Source organism: Tasmannia lanceolata, unplaced genomic scaffold, assembly GCF_043159265.1.
Source record: "Tasmannia lanceolata isolate RefF3 unplaced genomic scaffold, GAP_Taslan_0.1 ptg000006l, whole genome shotgun sequence".
Taxonomy (NCBI): domain Eukaryota; kingdom Viridiplantae; phylum Streptophyta; class Magnoliopsida; order Canellales; family Winteraceae; genus Tasmannia; species Tasmannia lanceolata.
In genome coordinates this window covers 46,136,592-46,151,988 of record NW_027518683.1, presented here as the reverse complement: position 1 = coordinate 46,151,988, position 15,397 = coordinate 46,136,592, and the positions used below count along the sequence as shown (strand labels likewise).

The 15,397-nt window shown below is 38.6% G+C and overlaps 1 long non-coding RNA gene across 1 annotated transcript; it reads right to left on the bottom strand.

Moving 5' to 3' along the window:
• Positions 1-11,248: 11,248 nt before the first annotated feature.
• LOC143878644 (uncharacterized) lies at positions 11,249-14,325 on the bottom strand. Its single transcript, XR_013251067.1, has 5 exons — positions 14,183-14,325; positions 12,597-12,668; positions 12,343-12,476; positions 11,703-11,861; positions 11,249-11,484 (listed from the first exon to the last, which is right to left on the bottom strand). It is a non-coding gene; the product is annotated as an uncharacterized LOC143878644 (long non-coding RNA).
• Positions 14,326-15,397: the final 1,072 nt, after the last annotated feature.

The following is a 15,397-nucleotide window of genomic DNA, read 5'->3' as shown; positions in this document are numbered from 1 at the left end:
GAAAATAATGAAGAGAGAGAGAGAGAGAGAAAGAAGAAGTATTAAGTTTAATCAAAAGTAATGAAGCCCACGCGGGTTAGTCAGATATGTCGGTGGAAAGTTGAGCCTGGACAACGACCATAAGTCTAGCCAAATCAATGGGATGATCTCGGCCCTTCATCTATGATGTCTCGTAGCTCTCACTTAATCTTCCCCATAGAAAAGTCTTTACTTTACGCATGCCATGTTTGGGTGGGATGGGAATATGGGACGGGACAACCTATCATGTGGATCACATATTAATGGTGGTGTATTTTCTTCTAAAAAAATAACGTATAGTTGAAAAAATCATGTGTAAAATAAGGATAGATTTTCCTTATCCCTATTCTACGATAGAGATTCCATTCACACAATACGCAGACTAGTCAAATTTGTCGGCCAATGTATATCGTGGCCTGGGGAGAAAAGATAGGTTTTACCCTCTTACCATGTTCTTACTCCTTGCAACAGAGTAAATAAGCATGACTTTATCGGTGGACTCACTGCCTAGAAAGTAACTTGGGGTGCAACTTGGGCCGGGTTGGGTTCCAACCCGGGCCTTGGGTTGAGCATGGTCAATCCTAAACCATTCCGCCTCTACATCTCTCAACCCTAACCTAACCCATCTAACCCGAAATCTGGTCGGGTTGGTTCAGATTCACCATGGCTCAAACAAAAAATACAATAACCCAAAGGAAATCAAGATAAAATTAGAAGACGGAGGTCGGGTTCGGGTCGGATCGGTTTGCTAAGGCCTCAACCCCGACCCAACCCAAACTTAAGTCAGGTTGGCTTTTCTTAACCCTAACCCAACCCAACTCGAGCCAAAATCAACCCGTCGGGTTTGGATTGAGCCCGACCCAAGTTGTCATTATAATTAGGGCTAGACATGGTTCGGTTAAAACCGAAGAACCGAACTGAACCGGGTGCTTCGGTTAGGTTCGGTTCGGTTCTGAATCCAGGGCGGATCGGTTCTGGGTCCCAGACCTGGGAACCGGCAGCTTTCGGTTCGGTTCTGGGTTTAGTGACATGGAACCGAGAACTGAACCGAACCGGAAAAAATAGTATATGCGTGTTTTAAAATCCGTCAAATACCAAAAAAGTGGGAGTGTTAATATCATCCTTGAGGACACAAATTTGTTAAATTGTTAATATTTAATTCAAAACAAGGGGCTGCTAATATCATTATATGATCTCTTAATTTTGATTTTTTAAAGACAAAAGAATTAAAGAAATGAAAGAACTAAGAAACCCTAGTTTCTTACTTTCTTCATCTACTTTGCAAAGTTGCAAACCCTCTCACGCCTCACTGCCTCAGCTCCTCCACTCGTCCGTCAAATCCGGCCGTCAAGAAGAAGAAGGAGAAGAAGAAGAAGAAGAATCCCAAAGGTACAGCCTTTTTTTTTACTTGGGACGTATCCCTGATTCCCTTCAACCTTGCTACTGTTTGTCTTCTTCCATAAGACGACCTTTTTTTTACTTGATATTCACACCCACACTTAGTTCATATTAAAAAAAATGTTGACTTGGTTTAATAGGACTAAGTGTTTAGTATGACTGTATTTCAAGTTCACTTGGTTTAAAAAACCACTCATTTCTTTTATTGTTGCAAACCTAGAACCGAACCGAACCGAACCGAACCGATTAAATTCGGTTCGGTTCCAGGACCAATCGGTTCGGTTCTGGTTCCAGCAGTTGGGAACCGACATTAGGTGGTTCGGTTCTGGTTTTACCCCAGAACCGAACCATGTCGAGCCCTAATTATAATATGGGATTCCAGTTGTCGTTATATATATATGGGATTCGGGTTCGGATTGAGCCCGACCCAAGTTGTCATTATAATATGGGATTCCAGTTGTCATTATATATATGAGATTCCCCCTCCCACATCCCTCCATTTTACTTGGGACAGGCTACAAAACCAGTGCTTATGAAAATAGTCTTTATAAGTAAAATGTTATTTGAAAAGTGGGTGTTTTCAAGGTGGTGTAGAAACGAACATATATGTGAGGTATGATGTGAAATCTAGACTATTGATTATGTTAAACATCATGAGGCGATCCACATGGTCCTGGTCCCATCCCAAATGCTCGTCCCGTGGCTATGATAAAAAGACTACAAAATCAACAGCTTAGAGTAGGGTGTGATCAGCAAGACTTCTCATTCTCTCCAATAAAATTTTGGCAGATTAATGAGAATCTATGGAACCAACTTCGCTCCGCAGAATCTGATACCGTTCGGATCAGGAAACAAGAAGTAGAATTCTTGCAAAATGCTTAAAAAGCTTTTCTTCTTCAACTAAACTTCCAATTACAGATGTTTGCTACTCTTTAAATAGAAAATACATGAGAGATGACGTTCAAGCTTGCCCACTAACTAGTTAGGGACTTACAAACATAATAAATAGCCTAGGAACTCAAAACATTGACTAGTCAAGGCTAACAAAATACATTTTACTAAAACTAACATTACTTTCTTACCACTGCTCCAAATTTCTACCATAAGTACTTGTTGGAAAGATCTCAAAAAGACCTAAAACTTTTTAGTTTATCATTTTCCATAATTCTGTCACTTAATAGCCCAAAATCGTGGTTGAAAACGGTCCAGAAGCTTGTAGGGGGAATTGCACCTGCATTATTCTCCCCTTGTTGAACGTCAACTCATCCTTGAGTTGACCTGGTTACTTTCATGATATGGAATAAGATCAAAAACATTGAAAGTAGTTGAAACGCCATAATCTTCTGGCGATTGAACTCGAAACGGACCATCCGCACGATCTTGAAATTCACAAAACTTCCCTTGTTCAAGAAGACTCATCCTCGAGTTTTGAAGTGTTGAAGAATGTTAATCATCTTAAACTCTTGAGGAGCAAAAAATTTTAAAATAATAAGAGAAAAAAAAAACACATTAACTCAATTTGATTACTGTAAGCAACATTTTATAGATACCAACTCCACATGCAGGCTTTATTCACAATTTTGCACCAATTTTAAAAGATGGAACAATTACCAATGGGGGACAAACATTAGGCAAAATTATCAACATGACCCATGCTTTTCAAAAATTATCAACGAGGGACAAAAGAGGTCTTGTAAGTAAAAGCTGAACAAAAATGCCCTTTGGCATTTACAACACGTTTTGACCTTGTTTTTTCCTTCTTCCCTCTTCCTTTACTTTTCTATTATCACCTTTTTTATTTTTACCCCACTCGTCATTTTCCTCCTTGTTCAGCCACCATTGTTGCCGGCAAATCTTGAAAACTTGAATGTTGAGTTCTTACCATCTATCTCTTTGTATTTAGGTTTTGTTTTTCTTTTTTTTTTAGGGTTTTGCACTATTTTCCATTCTTCTATTTCTGATTTATCTTGTTTAAGGTTTAAGCGATTTGTATTTTAGGGTGAGTTCTGGAGATAATGCATGGATGGCTCCACTCACTTTTTTGGAAGACAAGTGGTTGTATAAGAAAAAAGTTGATGTAATACATGAATGACTGGCTACACATTTTTTGATTTACTTAAATTTTTTTTTTTTTTTTGTAATACACAAATTGGGATGTAATACATGAAGCACATTTAATGAAAACAACATCCATTTCTTTTGTTATTTCTATCATGAGCAGAATTGTAATGCCATTAGAAGAGTTGCTATAGGTAGTGGGTTCTGTAGCAGAAGGGGTTTATCAACTCTCTGGAAGGGGGTCAATAACTCTCAAAAGTAGGGTTACCAATTTTAGAATGGGCTTATCAAGTGCTTGAAAATTAGCCGAGGGTACTGGAGTTTTGGAAGGGGGTTTTCAAGTCTCTAGGATTGGGGTTATCTAGTATAAAAAATTAGGTTACCAATTTTCGAATGGGGTGATCAAGTCCCTGAAAATTGGCCAAGGGTACTAGAGTTTTGGAAGGGGGTTTTCAAGTCTCTGGGATTGGGGATATCTAGTATAAAAAATGGGGTTACCAATTTCTGAATGAGCTTATCAAGTCCTTGAAAATTGGCCGAGGGTACTGGAGTTTTGGAAGGGGGTTTTCATGTCTTTGGGAATGGGGTTATCAAGTATCAAAATGGGGTTACCAATTTCTGAATGGGCTTATCAAGCCCCTGAAAATTAGCAGAGGGTACTAGAGTTTTGGAAGGGGGTTTTCAAGTATTTGGGTTGGGGTTATCTAGTATCAAAATGGGGTTACCAATTTACGAATGGGCTTATCAAGTCCCTTAAAATTGCCCAACGGTACTGGAGTTTTGGAAGGGGGTTTTCAAGTCTCTGGGGTTGGGGTTAGGGTTATCCAGTATCAAAATGGGGTTACCAAATTCCGAATGGGCTTATCAAGTCCCTTATGAACATGTTTTTACTTCCTGTTTTTTTTTCACTTGTTCATTTTCACGTTTTTTTCTTTCTACCCTACGATTCATCTTCCTCATCCTCCATTGAAAGGGAGAAGGAGAAATGCAAAACGCAAAAACAAATGGAAAATAAAAACCTAGATATTGAGAGATAGATGGAAATGAACTCACGTTTCAAATTTTCGAGTTTTCCCGCCTCCAATGGTGGCTAAATGATGAAGAAGATGACTGGTAAAAAGTACAAAAAAGAAGAGGGAAAGAAGAGAGAAAAGGGAAAAGTGGAAAAGCAAAGCGTGTTGCTTAAGAAAAGAGCATTTTCGTCCAGCTTTTAATGACAAAACCTCGTTTGTCCCTCTTTGATAATTTCTGAAAAGTATGGGTCATGTTGATAATTCCACCTAAATTTTGTCCCCCATTGATAATTGATCCTTAAAAGATTGCTGCTATGATATTTAGCTCCGCCAATGTGGGTCCACAAATAAAAACTCCTATCATCACCTGACATTATCTTAATTGGGGTGCTTTGATTGGATCGGTGAATACACAACTGTTCATTCTTGATTGGATAGCCCACTGAGTTAATAACCGTAGGATCGAAGATCGAGCAATATGGGGGCCCACCATGAAAGCACTTAGACCTGGCAAAAAGTGACTCGGACCCGCGGGTCCACCCGGCCCGCCCGTAAATTCTAGGTCCGGGTCACAACCGTTTGAAAGTGACTCGCGGGTCCACCGGCCAGTCAAAACTGGGCCGGGCCGGGTGGACTCGCGGGTGCCGTAGAGAAGTACAAAAGTTTTATTTTGGCCTTTTTTTCCGTAATTGTCATAATTTTATAATGTTCTTTGTAGTTTTTTTGGTAATTGTCATATTTTAATACATTCTTTTGGTATTTTTTTGGAAATTTTTCTGCTTTGCTACCATTTTTCCGTAATTTTTCATTTAAAACTTAGTACCCGCATGATTATTATATATTGCTATTATTTATTGCTAGCCACCTTTGCGCAAATCGTACTTCTGCCGATCTTTGCAGCAAAGGATGGGTGACAAGCTGAAAAGTAGCCTCGGCGAAGGTGGCTAGCGAATCCCTATACAAAAAAAAAATCTTAAAAAAAATAGGTCAAAAATCCGGGTGACCTGCGGGTCGACCCGGCCCGTACGGGCCGGGTGCGGGTCCAAGCTCAATGACCCGTTAAAATTTTCCGAGTCATTTTGACCCGGCCCGGCCCGCCCGTTTGCCAGGTCTAAAAGCACTGGTATTCACACTTTGTTACTTAATAAGCTTACGATATTTGATCGAGCATTGCCGGGCCCACCATGAAAGCAGTGGTAATCACACTTGGCCCTGTTTGTTTTGGATTTTGAGAACTGATTGTGAGTCCAAAACTGATTATTTGACTTAAAAGCATGCCATGTTCATTTGGGATTGTGGCAACCGATTATGGGCCCCAAACTGATTTCAGGACCTAGAATTGCTTGTAGTACTGGGTCCTGAAATCGGTTTGGGGCCTACAATCGGTTGCCACAATTCCAAACGAACAGGGTCTAAATATTAATTTTGTGTCCAATAATCAGTTTTAGACTCACAATCAGTTCTCAAAACCCAGAACAAACAGGGCCGAAGTGTGGAGAATTAGGAGGAGACAATTGGTAAGTAACTTTGAGAGTGAGAAAAGTAAGGAGTAAGGAATTTTATAATAGTAATTATCTAAAATTTGGTAAAGAGTCAAGTAAGTAGTTGGGTGCCTTTTTTGGTTAAGGCAGTTGAAATTATATGTAAGAAAATAGCATGGGATTGTTATGTGGCCCACACGTCCTACCACTTAAGATGTAAGCTTTTCATCTTTAAGGTCACCCACCGCTAAAAATTTTAAAATAATAAAAGAAAAAAAACAACACATTAACTCAATTTGATTACTGTAAGCAACATTTTATAGATACCAACTCCACATGCAGGCTTTATTCACAATTCACCAATTTTAAAAGATTGTTGCTATGATATTTAGCTCCGCCAATGTGAGCCCACAATTAAAAACTCCTATTATCACCTAACATTATCTTGATTGGGGTGCTTTGATTGGATCGGTGATTACACAACTGTCGATTCTTGATTGGACAGCCCACAGAGTTAATAACCATAGGATCGAAGATCGAGCAATGTGGGGGCCCACCATGAAAGCACTGGTATTCACACTTCGTTACTTAAGAAGCTTACGATGTTCTATCAAGCAATGCTGGGCCCACCATGAAAGCAGTGGTAATCACACTTGGGCCCTATTTGTTTTGGATTTTGAGTCCAAAACTGATTATTTGACTTAAAAGTAAGCCCATGTTCATTCGGGATTGTGGCAACCGGTTATGGGCCTCAAACCGATTTCAGGACCTAGAATTGCGTGTAGTAGTGGGTCCTGATATCGGTTTGAGGCCTACAATTGGTTGCCACAATCCCAAATGAACAAGGCCTAAACATTAATTTTGTGTCCAATAATCAGTTTTAGACTCACAATCAGTTCTCAAAATCCAGAACAAACAGGGCCCAAGTGTGGAGAGTTAGGAGGAGACAATTGGTAAGTAACTTTGAGAGTGAGAAAAGTAAGGAGTAAGGAATGTACTTGATGTCAAGTTGAACACCGTCTCCTCTTTTGAACTCCTTATCTATTCACTACCTATGTTGAATGATCGCTTTGTTTCCAAGGTAAGATACATGCAACAACATTTGGAAGCTAATATGTGGAGCCCATTGGATAAAGCTGACACTGTTGGATTTAAAGTAAGGATGTTGATGGACCAGGACATCCCAATGGACTCGATCCAACTAAAATGGATTTGACGAGTACTTTTAATTTAACGTATTCTCTTATGGACCTATGTTCCAAGATCTAAAAATTTATGAATTCATATATCTGCGGATCCATATTACAAGACATGTCTAAAAATTGGATGAAGGACTGATGAATTACTAAAATACCCTAGCATGTTTTATTTGGTTTAAGTATCAATTATAAATTATAAGGGATTTGCTAGGGAATTCGGAGAAGGCATTTGGGGCTGAATGTTGCATGAGAGAGCAGCCACACAGGCTCACTTTTCAAAAGATTTTGTCTTATTCTTTTAAGATTTTGTCTCATGCAACAAATGCCTTTCTGAGAAAATTCCTAGCAAATATTGTTAGAATATGTGAGATTTCAAAGTTGTATCCGACATTCTAACAAATATTTTAATAATTTTAAGGAAATGATATCACCACTACCGTATTTCGACGATCGCACTCCTTACATTACTAAAAAGTATGGTATGGCCGGCACTAGACCTGGCAAATGGGTGGGTCGGGCCGCGTCAACCTGCGGGGGATGCGGTGCGGGTCACACGGGTTGGGTCAAGAGATGACCCGCATTTTTTGCGTTTCAGAATTTTGGTGACCAGCGTGGCCCGCGGGTTAGTTTTGACGGGTCACTAAAACTCAGACCCATGCCCGCAAATTTGCGGGTGGGTCGGGTTGACCCGCGGGCACGGGTCGCTTTTGCCAGGTCTAGCCAGCACCATAGGATGATCCAAACCGTCCATTAGATGGGCCACAACCTAAATAGGTTGTGCCCCAAAAAATCATTTCCATAGGTTGTGCTCCACATCATGATATCCTCTCTCTCTCTCTCTCTCTCTCTCTCTCTCTCTCTCTCCACAAAATACAAAGGGTCATTCATGGATTTTATTATCCAGGATTGTAAAGTCCTAGATTTTATAATCTAGGATTTTAAAATCCCGAATGTTACAAAGCTAAAATCTGGATTTTATATGCTAAAGCTGGAAAATTCGGCATTGATCGAACTGTTATGATCATCCTTAATGTGGCCGATGGTCTCTCTTTCACACACTAAAGTTTCTATGTAAGTTTGGATTGCAAGAATTTTTTGGAAAAGTTTGGAAGAGAAATTTTTTCTAAAATATCTTACTTGTTTAACACACGAAAAGAGATAACTTGAATGGATCCTATTCAATTTTTACTCAGAGGGATCTTCAAATTATAATGATATCTATCTAAGTTAACAATAATCATAGCATTTCCCTCTAAATGGTGAAAACAAAAAAAAATCCCTATTTCTGTTAGAAATCGGAAATGCTTTTCTTGCAATCTAAACAGGGCCTTAAAGGAATTCACATTTGACGATTTCACAAGTTGTGTCCACGTGAAGTCTAGCATTTTTCAAAAATTTGGACCCACTTCATATGATGATCCAAACTATTCATTTGCTTGGCCGCAATGTAAATAGGTTAAATCTACTAAATCATCTCCATAGGATGATCCTAACCGTCCGATCTATAAGGGGCAATCCTCTAATAGATTGCCTTTTATAGATCGAACGGTAAGGATCATCTTATAGAGATGATTAATTCGGTGCAACCTATTTATTTGTGACCCAACAAATGAACAGTTTGGATCATCCTATCATGTGGGCCTCAACGTGCTATAACAAGAGGCCATGCTTGAAGTGAAATCTAAGTGTAAAAGTGTGGCCCCCAGCATGCTATAACAACTAAGGTGCAACTTGGGTCAATTTTTGGGAATTCAGGTTGAGCTTTTACCTTAAAATCGGGTCGGATTCAGGTTGATTCCTATTCATTTTTTAGCAAAAGCTAAACCAAACCTGACCCAAGTTGCAACCTTAATAACAACCATTCTCTGCCCCCCATGGACCAAATTCTTGACTCCACCCCTTGTGACCAATGCAGGCAAGTAAAAATTAGTCCGACACCCACCCCCCCAAGTGTAAATTCCTGGCTCCACCCCTGTGAACGTGCCCAGATAACACCGGTCCCCTTTTTTTTATGGAAAAAAACATCAATATTAGCTAACGATCTAAATTATAAGGCCACTTTAGTAATTTTAATAACGACTTTAGTACATATTATAATCTTGAGTTTATATGACGAACATGTAGACTTGTAGAGTGTATAATCTTCGAAAATCTTTACATTGGTAATACTAAGAGAGACAAAGGGGTTTGGATTCTCAACTCCTATGGAATGAAGCCTTTTTACCTCCATCTAGCTTTTTCCCTCATCCATCACAGCTTTCGTCTGGAGTGTGCTCTTCCCTGGAGATTTTTGGAGTTCATAGATGAGATCTTCGACCGTGTGGGGGCCCACTTGGTACATTTTCATCACATCAGAAGCTTAGCAAACTGAGAGGCAGACCGTCGCATTGAGCGTCTAGATCAGTGCTAGAAACATTAAATTTCTTACCTTCTTCAGCACTTATGTTCTTGTAGTGTTTTTCTCTTGTTCTTGTACTCTTTGGTCATTTCCTTGAGCACTTATGTTCTTGTAGTGTTTTTCTCTTTTTCTTGTTCTCTTTGCCCTAAACGACTGGCTCGGTAGTGACCTTTTACTATTACTAATATCATCATTTCAATTAAAAAAAAAACATGAGGTGAAAAATGGGCCCGTGATATTGTTGGCCTTCAGAAGTAGACCTGGCACGAAGCGTGGACCTTGACCCCACCCGTACGGGCCGGGTGGACCCACGGGCCACCCGTTTTTTTCTTGTTTTTTAAGATTTTTTTTGTTTATATAGGGATTTGCTAGCCACCTTCGCCAAGGCTACTTCTCGCCCATCCTTTGCAATTGCATGTGATCATGTGATGTTAGCCCATTTATGTTGACTTTTTGAGAGATTTGTCTTATTCTTGACGTGGTGCAAACCGCAAAGATTGGCACAAGTACGATTTGTGCAAAGGTGGCTAGCAATAAATAATAATCGGGTACTAAGTTTTATAGAAAAATTACAGGGAAAGGGCACCAAAGTAGAAAAATTACAAAAAAAAATACCGAAAGAATGTACCAAAATATGATAATTACGGAAAAAACTACAAAGAAAATGCAAAAAAATATGACAATTACAGAAAAATGCACAAAATAAAACTTTTTCACTTCTGTACGGGTACCCGCGGATCCACCCAGAGCCCAGTTTTCACTAGCCGGGTGGACCCGCGGGTCATTTTCAAACGGGTCACAAAGGAGTGACCCGGACCTCGGAAAATACGGGCGGGCTGGGTCGACCCACTGGTCCTGGTCACTTCTTGCCAGGTCTATTCACAAGTCAGTAGGACTGCCCTGGATCCAACCCACATGGTTGATTCTAGAATTTTGATCAAGCATGGCAAAAATAGACTAGGGGTGTCAACAGATCCACTTCGGATCGGATCCACCTATGTCTTAGTCACGATCCATTCAAATTCCTTATCGGTCGGGTCGGATCGGAGTGTTCTTCGGACCTACTTCTTGGGTCTCGGTCACGATCCATTTCAAATCGGACCGTCCATCGGAGTGTCCTAGTAGGTCCTACTTACAAAACAACAAAAAATCTTAGCTTTCTTCATTTGAAATGAACTCCCAATTCAGAAAAGAATTAGTCATTATATCTAACTAGTTGCCTCGCACGGGGCGGAGGCAATGGCAACTCACCCATATGACTGTTTAGTTGCTGATGGAAAAAATGACACTAAATTTTTTTATTACTGCTTGTTTGTCAATAAGTAGTTTCTAACATCACCATTTCAAAAAAGATATGGCATCAAGCAATTAAGAAAGGAAATTAGAAACAAATCGAAAAAAACAATGGGAACTAACCTGGACCACCCGTCAACCCTATAAAAAAGAACTTCCAAATCAAATACAAACACACAAAAGCAGAAAGACAAGAGTCAACATACCAAAAGTCAAGTATTAAAATTAGAAATTAATCCAACAAAAAAAAATGACATCAAGAACATCTAATCAGCAAGAAAAAATAACAGACAAATCTAAAACAATAATGGAGAATAAAAAACCACGAAATTGCAATAAAAACAAAATTCAATTGAAATGTGAAGATTTAGAAGCACCGGAAGAAAAGGATTCAAAATAAAAAGATGCTAATTAAACCTGCGAACATAGAATATCTAAAGTTTACATGCAGAAGAAGATGGAGCAAGAGATTTTTTTTTTCCAATGAGGTACACCTCGCATTAATATAAAAGCTGTCATCCATTTGATGGCAGATAGTAATAAAAGAAGGAAAAATGATGAAATGATGAACTTGAAGTGCATAAAGGAAGAAATGAGCCTTCAAATGAGCAGCCTATTTCCACCATCTGTAAAGAAAAACAAAGAATCAAATGAAGCAAAAGAAAAAGGGAAATGATATCTGCACCAAGCTGTTTCAATAAACAGGCGCTCCACTTGTTTGTCTGTAGTATTTTAAGGGATTTCAGAGGATATTACGGTTCTAAAAAAAAAAGGATTCATTAAAAAAACGATGCTCTTGGAAAGTCTAACCTCCGAATAATCAATGCAGAAAGAGAGGCATTACCTCTAGAGGAATGGGTAACCGATAAAGAATCTGCGCGAGTAGAATTGGTTGATGTTGTGGTTCCTCTTGTGATGTTGCAGGCCTCCTAGTTGCGATGGAATTAGCAAAACAGGCTGCCCCTTTCCAAATCCACTCATGAGAAAGAAATTTTCAATCCTTCTACAAATTAAAATGGAAAACTTCAAACAAATTGTCTCCATCTAATAGAACTTCAAAGAAACCTAATCAACAAAATGCAGTAATCAAAGCAAGATGGCCTAGTAGAGGCGTGATTTTTGAGTGGCCGGAGAAGAAATTGAGGCTAGTAGAACTGTGATGTTTCAGACCCAAAATCCATGCTTGTCCTCTCTTTTCCCGAAACATTAAATTATATTCATGACCAACAATCTTAGGTAGAAGCATCAACCGAAATGAGATGTACCATGGCTAATTTAAAGGCAGAAACTCATATTAAGATATTGAAACCCCAAAGATCATTTTTTTTTTATCTTACATATTTCATCGTCCGTATAAATGACCAGAACGATTGAATAAAAAAAGGAATGGAGCAACAATACGGCGGCAATGGTTTTAGTTCTAAACGACAATTGGACCAAAATACTAAGGAGAGAAAGGTAGTTAAAGGTAATTTTGCACTTACTGGAACTTTCCTTTCTTGAAATGCTCCATACCGGCTTTCATCCTCTCGATCGGGTTAAAAGTACTGGTCATCTGCAATTCGCTTGTTATCTCATCAATTTTCATGGCGGCAACGGGGCCAAGATCTCCTTTTCACTTCAATTACACAAAAAATAGAATTAAAAGGGAAAAAAGGTAAAGGAAGGAAGATCTCTTTAATCTACACATGGCATAGTTATCTTTCCTAGAAATTAACTCTATGAAAGGATATCTTACCTGAGGAGCTTTTTCGGCCCTGCAATGGCTTCCTCGTATGAATCCTTCACCATTTCTTCTATCTTTGATTTTCTAAAATTAGAAAATAGCAACATAAATATTGCGAATTACATAATTAAAGTAAATTAAATAAATACATGGCGCTACTCTTTCTATTTTTTGCTTTGAGTAGACAAATTGGAGAAGTAATGTATATTTTACAGCTGTGGGTACTGAAAATTGGATTGAAATATGATGAGATACACCATAGGCCATTCTTCGGTTTAGCATCCCCGTATTATTGATAGGAGTTTTTATATGGTGTAAGCCCATTCAGTCCAGTTTTTAGGGATATAGGGAGTGTAGAGAGAGTTTCTAGGGATATAGATAGTAAAATATCCCTAACTTTTCGTAGCTGAAACGGTTTATGAAAAGAGCAATATAGGAAATGAAATCATTATGGAAAGAAGAGCCTTATAGGAAATTAATCGTTTTCTAAACTGACTAGTGGGACAACCCGTGCGATGCACGGTGGCGAAAAAATAAATAACATCAAGAAATATAATGTAATGGCAACTAAATTCTTGTAGGCATTTCATCAAACAATTGATATATCTTACGTACCGTTGCAAAAGAAAATCCTGTTTGTGCAGTCTTAAATTTTTAGAAGCCATTTTTTCCAAAGTAGTCCCGCATATTGGACACCATGTGATGATTAGGAGCTTGATATGATGGGCCTTCACCATGTGACCCAGATAGTCAATGTCCCATGGGAGATTCCTCCCACAGGACCAATGTGTTGGACAATTAATGGCTTGGAGAATCCCAAAATGATACCTACTCTATCACTCTTGATGAGGAGTTTAGATCTCTTATCTCTGGAAGCTTTTCATATGAATAAAGACAACCCAAAAGAGCAGCATTGCAAGTTTATAAACAACAATAACATCAAGAAATATAATGTAATGGCAACTAAATTCTTGTAGGCATTTCATCAAACAATTGATATATCTTATGTACCGTGGCAAAAGAAAATCCTGTTTGTGCAGTCTTAAATTTTTAGAAGCCATTTTTTCCAAAGTAGTCCCGCATATTGGACACCGAAATCAAGAATAATACACACCAAAAACTTGTATTCAAAGAAAAAGAACGTACTATTGAATGAACAATACACACCAAAAGCTTGTACTGATATAGAAAAAGAACGTACTATTGAATGAGTGGAATAAAATTTGTAGCAATTGCTAGTCGATTACGACATTACAAAAAAATACCAAATTTGTTTCAACAGCCAAATCAATAAATGAAAAACCATGACATTTAAAAAAAAATACCAAAGTAGTAACAGCAGCCGCATAAAAGAAAGGCCACCATTGATCAATTCCATCATCACCCAAAAAAAAAATATTTCCCGAATTTGTAACAACAGGCCAGTCAAAACGTAAAACCATATATCGATTCCAACATTCGAATTCATTCAACAATCAAACTCTAGTAGCATAAACCCATGTTTAAGAGAAAAAGATTAAGTAAACAAAATTTGAAAAAAAAAAAAAAGCAAAAAGGAGGAAAAATAAGAAATGCTTATTACAGAGTATTCGACTAACCTCTGATCGTCACGCTCCTTTAGAATATATTGTTGCCGTCGATCACTCTGGCTAAGAATTCATTAATGGGATGCTGTATGCTTGAATGCCCCCCTTTGATTGGCATCTACATCTCAAACCAACCCAAACATTGTAAAAAATGTGAACAGAGAAGGTTGGAGGGGTGGGGGAGATTTATTTATTTTTTGCTACACCAGGGGCCAGGGGGTTGGTGTTAAATTAAAAATTACATCGCTGAACTGCTTTTAATACACAGAATGGAAATACGGTGGAGGTGAAGAGGCGTTTCTGGAAAGACATAAGGTTTTGGGTAAATAGGAATTATGACTAGAGCTTCTGTAAAGGAGGTTTTGGGTAAGTGGAAATTATGTTTGTGTGGGATGTGGCTGTTCGTAGGGTTTGCCTAACGTCAGAGGGGATTGGCTAACGTTAAGGGTGGATTCTATCATATCCCGAGATTTTTTAGGACCTGTTTTTTAGGGGTTCAAACGGTGTCCATTTAATATGGGAGAGGTGGTGATAGAAAAGGGAAATGTTATCCGCACTACAATATTCTGATGAGGTCACTCCTCACTTTATTAGAAGTATGGTATGGCCCGCACGATAGGATTGTCCAAACCGTCCATTAGATGGCCACAGCCTAAATAGTATGTGCCCCGGCCCAAAAATCAATAGCGATTTTGAAGGGTCAGTAAGAGAAAAATTGCCCAAATTAATAGTGATTTTGAAGGTTCAATAAGAAAAAAATTGCCACGTTGGAAAATTTTGGGCCACCTAGATTCGAGGGAGGAAGGGGAGGGCTGCCACCTCAGCGGTGAACAGTAAACCCCCCTTCCTCTTTATTATATTAGATTAGACTAGCTGCAGACCCAAAAAAGAAATCTTTATAACCATTTTTTTAGAAAAAAAATGAAAAGAAAGAAGAAACATTCATAAGTAAGGTATAGAGAAAATTTCAATAGGATAAGAGTTGAGAAATTCATCTAAAAGCCAGTTTTATATGTTACAAAAGTAAGGACATATATCTTAAAAGAAGTAAGAGAAAAGCCAGGTTTAATGAAACCGCTACAGGTTTTATTTTTGAAGTTTTCAAATTAAGGAGAGACGGTTAAATGAAGAGAATCAACAGGTTTATTATATACTTCACCCGTTGATCAAGGGAGGCGTGGCAATTTGTAACATTGCTAACCAAATATAAGTGCAGGAAAAAAAGTT